The sequence below is a fragment of the Petaurus breviceps genome, unplaced genomic scaffold (assembly GCF_028583685.1).
Source record: "Petaurus breviceps papuanus isolate PSGF00001 unplaced genomic scaffold, PetGlider_PUasm1.0 64, whole genome shotgun sequence".
NCBI lineage: Eukaryota > Metazoa > Chordata > Mammalia > Diprotodontia > Petauridae > Petaurus > Petaurus breviceps.
In genome coordinates this window covers 2,054,786-2,070,932 of record NW_027186428.1, presented here as the reverse complement: position 1 = coordinate 2,070,932, position 16,147 = coordinate 2,054,786, and the positions used below count along the sequence as shown (strand labels likewise).

At 42.4% G+C, this 16,147-nt stretch overlaps 1 long non-coding RNA gene across 1 annotated transcript in view; it reads left to right on the top strand.

Moving 5' to 3' along the window:
- LOC138173725 (uncharacterized) overlaps positions 1-2,117 on the top strand; it is a 107,801-nt gene extending 105,684 nt beyond the window's left edge. The window contains exon 2 of the long non-coding RNA XR_011171495.1: positions 1,848-2,117. This is a non-coding gene — a long non-coding RNA (uncharacterized lncRNA). The remainder of the gene's footprint in view (positions 1-1,847) is intronic.
- The last annotated feature ends 14,030 nt before the right edge of the window (positions 2,118-16,147 follow it).

Below are 16,147 nucleotides of genomic sequence, written 5' to 3'. Positions count from 1 at the left end.
TATCTAAACCTAGAACCTGGCTGGGTCTGCATGAAGTAGGCACTTAAATATACTAGCTGAAATCTGTTGAAACAGAAAAGGACTCAGAGAACAAAGGCTTACTCTGCTTGGTTCTTAAGGGCAGAACTAGCCACAGTGGGGGAAATGGAAGAAAGGCGGACTTTGGATTATTAGAAGGAAATATTTCATAATAATCAGAGTTATCTCACAATGGAACTGACTATCTTTGGAGATAATGAGCTCCCAGTCTCTGAATGGCCTCTGTCAGGGCTGCTGCAGAGAGAATCCCTGCATTGAGTGGGAGATTGAACTTAATGATTTCTAAGGTCCCTTTTGACTCTAGTATTCTGATTCTCCTGCTTCTTTTAGGCTCTGTGGGCTCTCTGCCTCAGTTTCCTCATCAGCACAATGAGAAGGTTGCACTAAATGACCTCTACATTTCCTTCCATCTCTCTCTGTCTGTGATTATAGGATCCCAAGATCACCCCCAGCCCTAACTATTCACACAGAGACCCTACTCTATTCAGTCAAGAGCCCAGCTGTATCTCTTCTCTTGGTTCACAGCCTCTCCCTTTCTCTGCCTCCAGCTGGACCCTCTCTGCCTCCTGGAATGCTGGAGGCAGGCACATTCTCTCTGTTCTCCCTGTTAGCAGCTGTGGAGAAATGCAGCCTGTATGAGGAAATCACATGGTCCTGGAAGGCAGCTCCCCAAAGAAGCTGGCCAGGGGCTGAATCACAGAGGTTGGTCTTTGGGTCAGGCTGGGACATCAGGCTGGTCCTACTTTGTCAGCCTTCAGCCTCTTTCTCTGTCCCCCAAAGCCGACTATTCTTATTCTGTACAGGCCCAGCTGAGCATAGGGTTGGGCACACGTGCATGCCTTTGAGGAGACTAGGCCTTCTCTGAATGCCTTCTTCCCTACTAACTGGAGCTTGGTGACTGGGGCTTGGCTCTCCCACTGTTATCTAGCTATCTTAAGCACCAAGGCAAGAATTTTCCTCAGGCATTGTGTGCTGACAGCTAAATTCCTAGGATCAGAGATCAGGCAGCAACTGGGGAAATACCAGCTGCTGCCCTCAGGAAGCCTGCTTCCCCTTCCCCAAAAGGCTGTGCTACTTGGTATAAGGTACTGTAGTTCTGCCTGGGCCCTTCCTCATTCCCTGGGAATATATTTCTGGGCAGTGGCCCTACAGGAAATCCACTGGGGTCAACCAAGGTCAGTGTGGGGTCCTGACTCCCTAATGGATGATTTTCACAAGTCACTCCACACCTTCCTCCATTTCCTTGTCATTCAGATAATTTTTACTCTGTCTTCCTTTTGCTCTGGGCTGGTTGGAGATTTTAGAACTTGAAAAGACAGAGCCCGGAAGGACCTTCAAAGTCATCTGGTTCAACGCTCTCATTTTAGAGAGAAGGGAAGTTAAGGGAGGTATATTTCAGTTCAATGTTAAGTGTTGTGGAGATTGTACCCCATTGAGGATGTGTGGAAATAGGCATATGGGGCCATCCACATTGTGCCCCAAATCTCCCTTGGAAACTTCTAGGGACTCCAGGGAAATATATAGCCCTGTGATAAGAGCTGGATGCTTTTTTGTGGGAAGAGCCACTGACTCAATGGGCCTTTAAAAAGGGGTGGATCTGTTCTCCTTCTTTCTCTCTTCATTTGACTCTACAGGTAGCATCATGTAACTCTGGGACTTCCCAGGAAGGGGAGGGGAAAGTGGCCTTCTCCACCCTGGCAGCATGGCACCTGTTCCCAAGTGGCAGCTAGAGTAATGACTCAGCTGGGTGAGCTTGAGCTGGGCCCCTGGCTACCTCTTCTGCTTTGTGTTTCCTTGTCTCATTATAGGTGATTGAGCAATCCTGAGATGGACACATTCAGACTTGGAAGCAGCCTTGCAAGTTTAAGAGATTGGGAGATCCTGGGTCTTCCGCTGGTGCCAGCTGCACTGTGGAAAATGTCCTCTCTACATCCAATACAGAGCTTCTTGGAGGAAAAAAACAACCAGGGACCAGAGGGTGAGCCCAACCCCTGACTTGGAAAGACGTAGACCTGGAGGAAATGGGCAGTGTAGAGCTGAGGTGAAATGTAAAATACCTATTAAACAATTCTACAAACTGCATCATGTCTTCATGTCTTAAATATCCTCCTCTTGGGAGAGTATAGTAGCAATTATGAAACTGCTGCTGCTTTTCTGAGTTTTTCTATTAATGCGCTCTTCTGGGTCTTCAGTGTGTTAAGTGTGTTTTTTGTGCGGAGGACTGTGCATTGAATATCTGTCTACCACCCTTTTGGGTGTACCCTAGACATGAACCCAAACCTAATCTTTAAGCAATTTCCCCCAAGCTTCCAGGGTAGGAGCGTAAAGAGTACAAAAGTGAGAAAAAAGTTGTGAACTTATTTTAGAGGGTTGGGGCTCCCATGTGACTGAGTCTGATTCGTGAATATGTGTCCATCCAGCAGTTATATGAGGAAATGTCATTACATAGGGAAATATATCCTAAAAATTAGAGCTGTCCAAAAGTAAAGTGTAATCCCTGAAAGGTCTTCAAACAAAGCCTGGGGAAGTTGTAGAAGAGACTCCTCTTCGGTAGGAGATGAGACATTGTGGTACAGTGGTTAGGGCACTGGATTTGGAATCAGGATGACCTAACTTCAAATCCTATCTCAGCTAGTTACTAGTTGCATGATCCTGAATGGCTCTGTGCCTCAGTTTCCCCATCTGTAAAATCAGGGGATTAGACTCTGGCTTCTAAAATTTCTTTAAACTAAATATATGATTCTATGAACTGGGTTGACTTCTAGATTCTTTCTAGTCTTGAGATTTTATGGTTTGGCAAAGTGACTAGATGAAGATGTCTTCTCTGGGGCTTTTAAAAGTGCCATACATATACTCTAGGGATGTTTATGATAATTTACATTCCTATATCTTTTTGCTCCTTCTTCCAACCTACTTTCTCAATTTAGATTTGATGTTAGGGCTGGATTCTGTGGTACTTCTAGAGGGAATGACTGGACCAATCCTATTGCTGTTTTCTTGAGGCATTGCATCTTGATAGGCTGGGGACCTTCAAGCTTTCAGTATTTCCGGAGCCATCTGATTTGAGGCACAGCCTGATTGGTCTGCAGCAAATGATCACTATCATTACTCCTGTCCCTCTTCTCTGGCTCTGAGCTGTTTTATACTAAGAGCTCCTCCAGGTACTGCCTTGGGTTACAACAAACTCCTTGTAGGAGCATCACTCTTAACCTTCTCCACTGAAGCCTAGAGAATGCTCTTACCTGAATCTCCATAGATTCCAAATGTGACTGTCCTGGTAGGGCTTAGATTGGCTGCCTTGAAAGTCACTAAAGATCCTGGGAGTTGTATTTCTTTCCATCATGGGCAACTTCCTGAGCTGAGTTTTGGTCTGAGCAAGAGCAGACTGCTGCCGGACTCAGTTTCTACAGCTGGCTGGGAAGTTCTGTTGGTTCAGTGACAGAGCTGTAGGCTCCCTATTGATCTGGGATTCCTGTCCTGCTTATTCCTTTGCAGGCTGAACTAGATGCTGCATCCGAGATCCCACTCTGCTCCTGGGGTTCTGAGTCACACTGAATGCTTCTGAACTTTCTCCTTTCTCAGTACATAGCCTAGGACCTCCCTTCAAGGGACTACCACCCCTGTGCACGGTCTTTCTTCTTAGTCCACCTTGGATCTGTGATCTGGAACTGGGTAGTAGGTAAGAAAGCTTCCAATTGGTACCTGCTTGTCAGGGTGCCCTGAATAGGTCTGGTGGTACCCAGGGATAGGTCCAAGAAAGATCTCTTGGCCTGGTGTACAATCTCTCCCTGGGCACTGGAGTACATTGTGTGCTCCTGGCCAGACCCCATCCCCAATGTCCACAGACCTGTCTGTGTCCTTATGTTGAGCTGATCTGGACAGATGACCCATTCTGACTTTTTCTGGATTTACCCATCAGGATTAAATGGTGAGCATTTTCTAAATCTGTTTGGAGGAGTTTTGTGGAGAGGAGTTCAGTCTGGCATCTTGGCTCTGCCTCTTCTGTTATCCATATCTTTTTAAGATTTATTCTTCTCATATCACCTCTGATATAGGCAGGGAAAGAACTATTATCCCTATTTTATAGATGAGAAAACTGAAGTCCTGAAAGATTAAATTACTTTCTCAACCACATGACCAGTAAGTGTCAGAGATGGAACTGGAGCTCAGGTCTCCTGTATCCAAGTCTAGTGTTCTTTCTACTAATCCAGGGTAGAGATTATTTAGGGTTTTAGTGTCTCCTTCTTTGGCCAGTAGTCATCAATAGAGGAATTATAGGAGGAGTTTCTATATCTGTAAAATGGGGATAATAACTTCTCTCTCAGGAAGGAGAGAAAGGAATAGAAAATCCCTTGGGAAAAATACAAAAAGAAGGGTGATTGCTATCATTACTTCTGTTCCTCTTGTCTGGGCTCTGAGCAGGAGTGTTGTTTCATGCTAGGAACCCCTCCAGGCGGGGCCTTGGTTTGCATTAAATTCATTGTAGGGGCTCACTCTTAACCTTTTCCATCAAAGTCTAGAGAAAGCCCTTCCTTGAATCTCCATAGATTATAGTGTAACAGTCTTAGTAGGACTTGGATTAGCTGCCTTGAAACGGGTCCTAAGTCACTAAAGACCCTGGGAGTTCTATTTCTTCCCATCTTGGTGTTTTCTTCAGTCCTGATTTTACATTATCTTCCTCTCTTTCCAAGCTAAGAAGAAATACAAGTCCTGGGATTTTTAGTTCCTTGGTCCCTCTCTCAAGAACTGTTAGACCAGTTCTCTGAGTTTTTCAAGATTCAGTCCCAGACTTGCCTTCACTGATCTCTTCCCAGAAATGACAATCCCCCTCTCCTCAACACTCTCTAATACCTGGGTTTATCCATCTTTAGAGCCTTTAACAAATTAGTTATATGTACATATGTATATATGTATGTGTGTATTGTCTCCCTAAGCAGAATCTATGGGCAGGCCAAGCCCGAGTCTGAACTTCTCTTGCCTCCCACAGCCTGTGAATCAGCTTCCTGAGGTCAAGGCCTGATCTGGCCTGCTTTTTTTCTATTGGTCTGAAAGGAAGTGAAAATGGAGGAAGGGAGTCCATGGAAGACCAATGGTGGGCTTTAGGGGCAAGTAGTTTGTCACTGCTGTCATGTATTTTGGGTGAAAGAGTAGGCCCCTCCCAGGAACCAGAATGTAAAAAGTCTGGAGGCGGGGCTGAATGGGGAAAACCAGAGCTTTCTGAGTTAATCTATGAAAGAGATCCCAAAGCTTACCTCTAGCATTGAAAACTGTCTCCAGGATTGGGCTTTTCTGAACCTTCCAAAGAAGGGAATGGCTTCCAGCAGCTGGGATGAAGACATGACTGGGGCATCTTATTTTCACAGTAACCAGTTTGCCGACTAGTCTGACTGTGGTCACCAAAACCAGGAATGATCACACCCTGCCCCAGAACTGGGGAGAGCTCAGGCAGCCACACAGAGGCTTGGTGATGGCACCAGCCCCAAAATTTATATTCTGGTCTCTCTTAGACCATCAGCACTTGAATTAATCTCTGTCTCTGTGAATAATGGTAGAAACTCAGTGTTGGAAGGGATTTCAAAGGGCTTTCAGTTCAATCTATACCTGAACAAGAACAGAAGTTTTTCTTTACAATGAGCCAAAAGCTACCTCCCTGTAAGTGACTCTCATTTCTTCTGGAGACAAAGCAGAATCCCTCTTCATAGTATTTGAAGGACTATATTTTCTCTTTAAAGCTACACATCCTTCAAGTGATATTCACATGGCATGGTTTCTAGGCCCCTCCACAGAGCAACCTCCCCTGAATGAGGTGCAGCTTTCATGTCCTTAAAATGTGGTACCCAAAACTGAACACAGAATTCCAATTATGTTTTGACCAGGGTTTTATAACCCAAGGCTCTGTCCTGGGTCCTCTTCTTTTCTCTCAATAACTTCTCTCTCTTTAACCATATCAACTCCCATCAACTTGTCCTTTCTATGCAGATGACTTAGAGGGAAAAATATTGTCCTAAAACAGAGAAGAAAATAGACTTTGCAAACCACAGACCAGAAGCTTGACTTTGATTCCTGGGAAAATCAAAGGATGAAAGAAATGGTTGGGAAACATCTGGATAATGAAGCAAGGAATATAAAGAGCCAGAATGATTTCATCAAGAACAGGTCATGCCAGACTAACTTCATTTCCTTTTTTTGACAGGATAATTAAATTGGTAGACAAGGAAGATGCTATGGACATAGTTCAACTAGATTTTAGCAAAGCATCTGATCAATTATTTTATACTATTTTTCTGGAGAAAGTGGAGAGATGAGGACTAGGTATATTATAATTAGATCCAGTGGTCCTGGCCTCCTGGCTGTTCCACTAACAAGACACTCCATCTCTTGTGTCTGGGCATTGTTACTGGCTGTCCTTCATGCCTGAAATGCTCCTCTCTCCTCATCTCAGCCTACTGACTTCTTTCAAACCCCAACTGAAATTATACCTTCTATGGGAAGCTTTCTCAATCCCTCTTAATTCTAGTGCCTTCCCTTTCTTATTGATTTCATATTAATCCTGTATATGGTTTGTTTGTTGTTTTCCCTATTAGATTGTGAGCACATTGAGGGTAGGAACAGTCTTTTGTCTCTTTCTCTCTCTTTTTTTTATCCCCAGAGCTTAGCACAATGCCTGGGACATAGTAGGCACTTAATAAGTATTTATTGGCTTAAATTGATTCAGAACTGGTTCAGTGTCAATGGGGTTCAGGAGGTCTCTAGTGGAATTCCCCAGGGATTTATGCTTGGTTCTGTGTTTAACTTTTTTTATCAGTGATTTGGATGAAGACTTGGATAGTGCGCTCATCCACTTTATAGACCACACAAAACTAGGCAGGATAACCAACACACCAATTGACAGTAAGGATATTGACAGGTTAGAGAATTGGGTTCAATCTAATAAGTAAATGAAATTAAATGGGGATAAATAGAAATATTCTTACACTTGGATACAAATATAAGGTGGGGGAGGCATGGTTAGACATCAGTTGTTCTGAAGAAGATCTGGAGGTTTTAGTACTAAGCACCATCATGATATAGCAGCCAAAAGAGCCATTGTGATCCTGGGCTGCGTTAAGAGGGCATAGCTCCAGGAATAGGGAGGTGATAATCCTACCATACTCTACCCTCATCAGATCTTTGTGGAGCATTGTGTTCAGTTCTGGCCACCATGGATTAAGAAGAGCATTGATAAGACTGAGACTGTTGAGAGGAGGGCAACCAGATTGATAAAAGACCTTAAGTCCCTTAAGTCCATGAGGAGTGGTTGAAGTAATTCGTTTAGTCCAGAGAAAAAAAGGGGAAACATAATAGGTATTTTCAAGCATTTGACAGTCTGTTGGGTGAAAGTATTCTCTTTGGACCCAGAGGACAGAACCAGAAGCAATAAGTGGGAGTTGTAAAGATTTAGCCTTAAAATCAGGGAAAATTTACCAACAATTAGGGCTGTCTAAAAGTGGGATGGACCATCTCAGGGGGTGGTAGGGTTCCCTCCTTGGAAGTCCTCGAGCAGAGTCTGGATGGCCACTTGTGCCTGGGAATTCCTTTTTTTTTTTTTTTTAAGAATCATTCTAATGTATTTATTTTTAGTTTTCAACATTGATTTCCACAAGATTTTGAGTTACATTTTTTTCTCTCCCCATCTTTCCCCACCCCACCCCAAAATAACAAGCCTACTGAATACCACTTCCCCCAATCTGTTCTCTCTTACATCCACCTTCACCCCCCCCAACTTTCTAGTAGGGCAAGATGGGTTTCTGTACCCCAGTACCTGTACATCTTATTTCTCAGTTGCATGTAAAAACCCAATTTTTAAACATTTGTTTTTAAAACTTTGATTTCCATATTTTTCCCCTTCTTCCCCCCTCACTCATCCCCACTAGGAAGATAAGCAATTCAATATAAATTGTACATGTGTAGTTACCCAAATCATTTCCATAGTAGTTATATTGTGAAAGACTAACTATATTCCCTCCATGCTATCCTGCCCCCCACTTATTCTATTTTCTCCTTTGACCCTATACCTTTTCAAAAATGTTTGCTTCTAACTACCCTTTCCCCCAATCTGCCCTCCCTTCTATTCTCCCCCCTTTTATCCTCTAACCCTCTATTTTCCCATAGGGTAAGATACCCAATTGAGTGTGTATGTTATTCCTTCCTTAGGCCAAATTCAATGAGAATCAGGTTGTCCCATTCCCTTTCACCTTCCTGCCCTTCCCCTCCCTTGTAACAGTTTTCTCTTGCCTCTTTTATATGAGATAATTTACCCTAATCTATTGCTCACTTGCTTCTCCCAATAAACTTCTCTCTCACATCTTAATTTTATTTTTTAGATATCATCCCTTCATATTCAACTCATCCTGTGCCCTATGTCTATGTATACATGAGCATACAAATGCCCACTCTCACATATATATATATTTATATACATATACATCCTCCTATTCATACTTATATATTTATATATACATATATATTCCCTTCATCTATCCTCATACTGAGAAAAGTCTTATGAGTTACAATGATCATTTTTTCCATGTAGGAATATAAATAGTTCAAATTTAGTAAGTTCCTTATGATTTCTTTTTCCTGTTTAATGTCTCATGCTCTCTTGCTTCTTGTATTTGGAAATCAAATTTTCTGTTTAGCTCAGGTTTTTTCATCAAGAATACTTGAAAGTCCTCTATTTCATTGAATGACCATATTTTTCCCTGTAGCATTATACTCAGTTTTGCTGGGTAGGTAATTCTTAGTTTTAGTCCTAGCTCCTTTGAGCCCTTCAATCCCTTAATGTAGAAGCTGCTAGCTCTTGTGTTATCCTGATTGTGTTTCCACAATACTCATATTGTTTCTTCCTTACTGCTTGCAGTATTTTCTCCTTGATCTGGGAACTCTGGAATTTGGCTATAATATTCCTAGGAGTTTTCTTTTTGGGATCTTTTTCAAGAGGGGATTGGTGAATTCTTTCAACCTCTATTTTGCCCTATGGTTCTTGAATATCAGGTCAATTTTGTTTGATAATTTCTTGAAAGATGGTTTCTAGACTCTTTTTTTTATTATGGCTCTCAGGTAGACCAATAATTTTTAAATTATCTCCCCTGGATCTATTTTCCAGGTCAGTGGTTTTTCCAATGAGATACTTCACATTACCTTCATTTTTTTTTTCATTTTTTTGGATCTGTCTTATAGTATCTTGCTTTCTCATAAAGTCATTATCTTCCAATTACTCCAATCTAATTTTGAAGGAGTTATTCTCTTCAGTGAGTTTTTGAAATTCCTTTTCCATCTGACAAATTAGGCTTTTTAAAGCATTCTTCTCCTCATTGGCTTTTTGGGCCTCTTTTGCCATTTGAGTTAGTCTATTTTTTAAGGTGTTATTTTCTTCAGTTTATTTTTGGGTCTCCTTTAGCAGGCTGTTGACTTGCTTTTCATGATTTTCTTGTATCATTCTCATTTCTCTTCCCAATTTTTCCTCCACTTCTCTTACTTGATTTTCAAAATCCCTCTTGAGCTCCTCCATGGCCTGTAACCAATTCATATTTTTCTTGGAGGCTTTTGATGCAGGAGTTCTGACTTTGCTGTCTTCCACTCAATGCCTTGATCCTTTTTGTCCCTATAAAATGATTCTATGGTCTGTTTGTGCTTCTGTTGCTTTCTCATGTTGCCAGCCAATTACTTGACTTTTGAGCTCTTTGCCACAGTAAGACTCTACTTCCAGAATGGAGAGATCTATGTCCCAAATCACTGGGGTTTTTGCAGCTGTCAGAGCTATTAGATGGGTGCCCTCTCTACAGCCCCCACATGCTCGGGCTCACTGGTCACACACCCCAGGACCACCACCCAAACCATTATCTGGATCCAAGCAGGTCAAAGCAAGAGCATTTAGCCTCTGAATGGTGGCTTGGTGCCCCTACAATCCACAGGCCAGGAGCTCTGGAAGCAGCCACACGGCAGCAGTTGCAGCCACTATGCCTCCTTAGCTTCTCAGCCTGGGTGTAGCAGCTGGACTGTGCTCTCCCTATTCCAACAAAGTTCCACGCTGACCTTTTACTTTGTCTTTGGCGTTTGTAGAAGTCTGGAAACTGCAACGGCTGCTGGTGATTTACTCTTGTGAAGTTGCTCCAGCCACCGCTGGTCAGGTTGCCCTGGGGATAAAACCACAGCTCAGGTGAGACTGCCCTTAGCTCCCAGTGCACTGTGATGGACCCTTCCTGCCAGCCTGCCAGGCTTCCTTCAGTGGGAGATTTGTTTCTCTCTGTCACTTTGTGGGTTCTGTAGCTCTAAAGTTTGTTTAGAGTCAATTTTTACATGTATTGAAGGAGGTGGAAGCCAGAGCTGCTTGGAAGTCCTGTTTCTACTCTGCCATCTTCCCCCCCCCCCCAGAATTCCTTTTATGTATGGCTTGGACTAGAAGTCCTTTCCAATGTTCATATTCTGTGATTCAATGATTCTTTGATTTATATTTGCCAACTATGTCTCTCTCCTGAGTTCTAGTCCAATATCAGCAACTTCTTATTGGATAGCTCCACCTAGAAGTCCTGTAACTATTTCAAATGTCAAAAAATAGAACATAATATCCCTCCCTGCTTCTGAAATTTCCTATTTCTATGGATGGCATCATTGTCCTTCCAGTTATTCAGGTGGAGAAAACTGAGGCCCAGAGAAGTTAATGACTTGCTCATGGTCACAGAGGCAGTTAGTAGTAGAGCTGAGATTAGAACCCAGGTTTTACAATTTCAAGTCTAGAAATCTTATCATCATGGCAATTGATTCAGCTTTGATACTCAGCCATTTCTACAGAACCTCAGTTGCCTCTCCCCTATGCCTGGAGGGCCAAAGCCAGAGCAATAAATTCCTACCAAAGTCTCATTTTATAGAGAACTCAAAATCTTCCAACTAATTTCTTTCCCCATCAAGCAGCAATGCTTGGTTTTAACTCAACAACATGTACCCCTATACTCCCATTTTCAGTTTCCTTTTTTCTATTGTCTCAGACTGTAAACTCCTTGAGGGCAGGGATTGCTTTTTTCTTATTCGATCCCCAGCACTTAGCACCATATCTGGCACATAGTAGGTGTTTAATAAATGTTTATTGACTTGTTCTTTCCACTTCACTGTCTTTAAATATCTGTTCCTCTTGTGTATTTCCCTAGGAGCATGTTTTTTTTTTTCCTTTTTGGAGGGCAGTTGGGGTTAAGTGACTTGCCCAAGGTCCCATGGCTACCGTGTTTCCCCGATAATAAGACCTATCTCGAAAATAAGCCCTCCCCTTATTGTGTAAGATTCCTCTAAAATAAGCCCTCCCCCGAAAATAAGCCCTATTGAGATTGCTACTGTAGTGAAGGTGATCCCCTGCGCTACATGCTACATTACGGTACCCTCTGTATGCACTGTCCCCCCCTCCCCCCCGGGTGAAACACACGCTGTGCTCCGAGCTGCATCCAATCAGAGCTGCAGCAGTGAGCGCGTCATCCTGTTCTTCCCCAGTGATTTGCTTATTGAATAAAGGTACATTTTTTTGTTCACATTTACCTGTTTATTAAAATTGCTGTCAATGTTCACTAAAATAAGCCCTCCCCTGAAAATAAGCCCTCTGGTGTTTTTCTGTCCAAAAAAATTAATAAGACAGTGTCTTATTATTGGGGAAACACGGGTAGTTTTTGTGTTAAGTGTCTGAAGCCTGATTTGAACTTAGGTCCTCCTGACTTCAGGGCCGGTGTTCTATTCACTGCGCCACCTAGTCGCCCTGGAGCATGTATTTTTATTACAAAATAGCTTTGTCTTACAAAGCCTGACAGGGAGAAGGGGTTGGAAACTGGGAATATGACCCAAACCGAGGCAGTGGCAGCTATCATATTTTCCTTCTAGTTCCATTGTTGTTCAGTCATATGAAGCACTTCTTTACCCCATGGACCATACTGTCCCTGGGGTTTTTTGGCAAAGATACTGGAGTGGTCTATCATTTCCTTCTCCAGCAGATTAAGGCAAATAGAGGTTGTGACTTGCCCAGGGTCACACAGCTAGTAAGTGTCTGGGGCAGGATTTGACCTTAGGTTTTCCTGATTCTAGGTCCAGTACTCCATCCATTGAATCACCCAGCTGCCTCCATTGGTCAGCCCAATTGTGACAGCAAAGGAAACTCAGTAGGCAGCCCAAGCTGGGGATCCCTGGAATCACCCCTGACTCTCTGTTTGCCTTCTCCTGTGGCAGGGACAGAGGGTCCCCTTCTTCTCCCTACCCCCTCACCCCACTCTGCAACCCAGCCACATGAAATGGCTTGTTGGCTGAAACTTTTCATTATTTCATTCCAGTGGATTTTCTTCCTATCTGTGACTCAGTTGAAGAACCCCTAGTGTTTATGTCCCTGGATTCCTAAGTCCAGTAATGGGAGAGAATCCTTACATGTTACCTCTACAGACTGAGGCAATGAACTAGGTTGTTGGGGAAGTAAATGAAGTTTGTTTTGACCTCCTTCCCAGATCCCCTTAATGATCTGTATTATAATAGAGGATCAAGGTTTAATGCTAATAACGACATGTTAGATATAGGCATTGTATGCTGGTAAAGGTCTAATGACTAAAAAGGTCTAACTCCAAAAAAAAGTATATAGGACACACTTATAATTAATCTGCATTGTTAACTCTTTTTGTCACTTTCTTAAGTCTAGATGAGGGGTGGGGGTCTTGTGACCTCAAGGCCACATGTGGCCCTCTAGGTCCTCAAGGGAGGCCCTTTGACTGAATCCAAACTTCATAGAACAAATTCCCCTAATAAAAGGATTTGTTCTATTAAACTTGGACTTGGCCAAAAGACCACGCCCAAAGACCTAGAAAGTCACATGTGGCTTTGAGGTCACAGGTTACCCACCCCTGGTCTAGACAATCAACAAAACAATAAATCAAACCCTGATTTGTAGCCTTTGCTGCTTTCTTTTTAAAATTAAAAAAAAATTTCATTTGCTGCTTTCTGAAGTGTAAATGTTCATGTTGAAAAAAATTAACAATTGGCTCTCAAGGCAGTTATAACCAGCATTTACCTGGATAGAGGTAACAGTCAGGTAGAGGAGTCTGTTGAATGTCAAAGCTAAAAGGGACTTTTTACCATCTATTCCCACCCTCTTGTTTTACAGAGGGAGAAACTGAGGAGGTGACTTCCCTGAGATCATGCAGCAGATCAGTGGTAGAGTCCAGACAACAGGGTAAATGGAGGCAGAGTAGAATGAGACAGAACAGCATGAGAGTCAGTGCAGTACAGTGGAAGGGGTCCAGATCTGAAGATTAGGAGATCTGGGTTACTGTATGATTTTGGACAAGTGTTTCCCTTCTCAGATCCCCCATTTTGTCCATTGTAAATATCATCAGGATGGGCTTAGTGATCTCATAGCTGCTGTCTAAATCTGATGGTCACTCTAAGTTGTCTGGGGAAGGATGGGATAGAGGTTATACAAGACAGTTATAAGTTATAGTTCTACAGGTTGGAGTGGTTAAACCTGGAAAATGCTACCTGAATCCAGGATGGCTGACAACCTACAAGTTCTAAGACTTTTCCTTTGAAGAAGTTTCTTCATTCCTTCTCTCTTTTTTTCCTCAGGGGTTCCATCTGCTGTGGTGTTTGGCTGTCCTGGATTCTGCTAGCAAATTGCTCCCTTCCCTCCTCCCCAAGCCCTTTCTCTGCTTTCAGGAGGTCTGTTATTCTACACCTTGCAGAAGAGCCATGACCAGGGGGCAGAGCCAAGATGGTGGAGTAGAAACAGGACTTTGTTGTGGCTCCTGCTTCTACCTCCTCCAATACATGTAAAAAAAAAAATCTAAACAAACTTTAGAGCTACAGAACCCACAAAGTGACAAAGAGAAACAAATCTCCTGCTGAAGGAAGCCTGGCAGGCCAGGAGGAAGGGTCCATCACAGCACACTGGCAGCCAAGGGCAATCCTACCTGAGGCACAGTTTTAGCCCCAGGGTGGCCCCTACTAGCTGCAGCTAGAGCAGACTTCACAAGACTAAATCACCAGCAGCTGTAGTGGTTTCCAGAATTCTCAATTCATGAATGCCAAACACAAAGTAAAAGGTCAGTGTGGAACTTGGTTGGTCCAGAGGGGGATAGAAGAGTGTGGTCTGGCTGCTACCCCTGGAGCGTGAAGCAGAGGAGGCATGGTGGCTGCTGCTGCTGCCACATGGCTGCTTCCAGAGCTCCTGGCCTGCAGATTGTAGGGGGACCAAGCCACCATTCAGAGGCTAAGTGCTCTTGCTTTGACCTGCTTGGATCCAGATCACGGTTTGGGTGGTAGTCCTGGGGTGTGTGACCAGTGAGCCCGAGCATGTGGGGGCTGTAGAGAGGGCACCCATCTAATAGCTCTGACAGCGGCAAAAACCCTAGTGATTTAGGACATAGCTCTCTCCATTCTGGAAGCAGAGTCCTACTGTGGCAAAGAGCTCATAAGTCAAGTAATTAGATGCCAAAATGAGCAAGCAATGGAAGCACAAACAGACCATAGAATCCTTTTATAGGAACAAAAAGGATCAAGGCATTGAGTGGGAGGAAGACAGCAAAGTCAGAATTCTTGCATCAAAAGCCTCCAAGAAAAATATGAATAGGTTACAGGCCATGGAGGAACTCAAAAGGGATTTTGAAAATCAAGCAAGAGAAGTAGAGGAAAAATTGGGAAGAGAAATGAGAATGATACAAGAAAATCATGAAAAACAAGTCAACAGCCTGCTAAAGGAGACCCAAAAATACACTGAAGAAAATAACACCTTAAAAAATAGACTAACTCAAATGGCAAAAGAGGCCCAAAAAGCCAATGAGGAGAAGAATGCCTTAAAAAGCTGAATTTGCCAGATAGAAAAGGAATTTCAAAAAGTCACTGAAAAGAATAATTCCTTCAAAATTAGATTGGAGTAATTGGAAGCTAATGACTTTATGAGAAAGATACTATAAAGCAGATCCAAACAAATGAAAAAATAGAAGGCAATGTGAAATATCTCATTGGAAAAACTACTGACCTGGAAAATAGATCCAGGGGAGATAATTTTAAAATTATTGGTCTATCTGAAAGCCATGATCAAAAAGAGTCTAGACACCATCTTTCAAGAAATTATCAAGCGAAGTTACCCTGATGTTCTAGAACCATAGGGCAAAATAGAGGTTGAAAGAATTCACTGATCACCTCCTGAAAAAGATCCCCAAAAGAAAATTTCTAGGAATATTATAGCCAAATTCCAGAGTTCCCAGGTCAAGGAGAAAATACTGCAAGCAGTAAGGAAGAAACAATTTGAGTATTGTAGAAATACAATCAGGATAACACAAGAGCTAGCAGCTTCTACATTAAGGGATTGAAGGGCCTGGAATATGATATTCCAGAGATCAAAGGAGCTAGGACTGAAACCAAGAATTACCTACCCAGCAAAACTGAGTATAATGCTACAGGGAAATATATGGTCATTCAATGAAATAGAGGATTTTCAGTCATTCTTGATGGAAAAACCCGAGAACAGAAAATTTGACTTTCAAATACAAGAAGCAAGAGAAGCATGAGCCAGTAAACAGGAAAAAGAAATCATAAGGAACTTATTAAAGTTGAACTATTTACATTCCTATATGGAAAAATGATAATTGTAACTCATAAGACTTTTCTCAGTATGAGGATAGCTGAAGGTAATATATATATATGTGTGTGTGTGTGTGTGTGTGTGTGTGTGTGTGTGTGTATATAGGAGAACATTTGTATATATATAAATATATATAATATACATATATAAGGGAATATATATGTGTATGTATATATATAGGAGAAAGTTTGTGTACATAAATATATATGTGTGGGCATTTGTATGTTCATGTATACATAGACAGAAGGCACAGGATGATTTGAATACAAAGGCATGATATCTAAAAAACAAAATTAAGAGGTGATAGAGGAATTTATTGGGAGAAGAAAGAAAGCAATAAATTAGGGTAAATTATCTCATATAAAAGAGGCAAGGGGGGCAGCCAGGTAGCACAGTGAGTAAGAGCACCAGCTCCAGTGTCAGGATGACTTGTGGATCAAATCTGGGCTCAGACACTTAGCACCACACCCA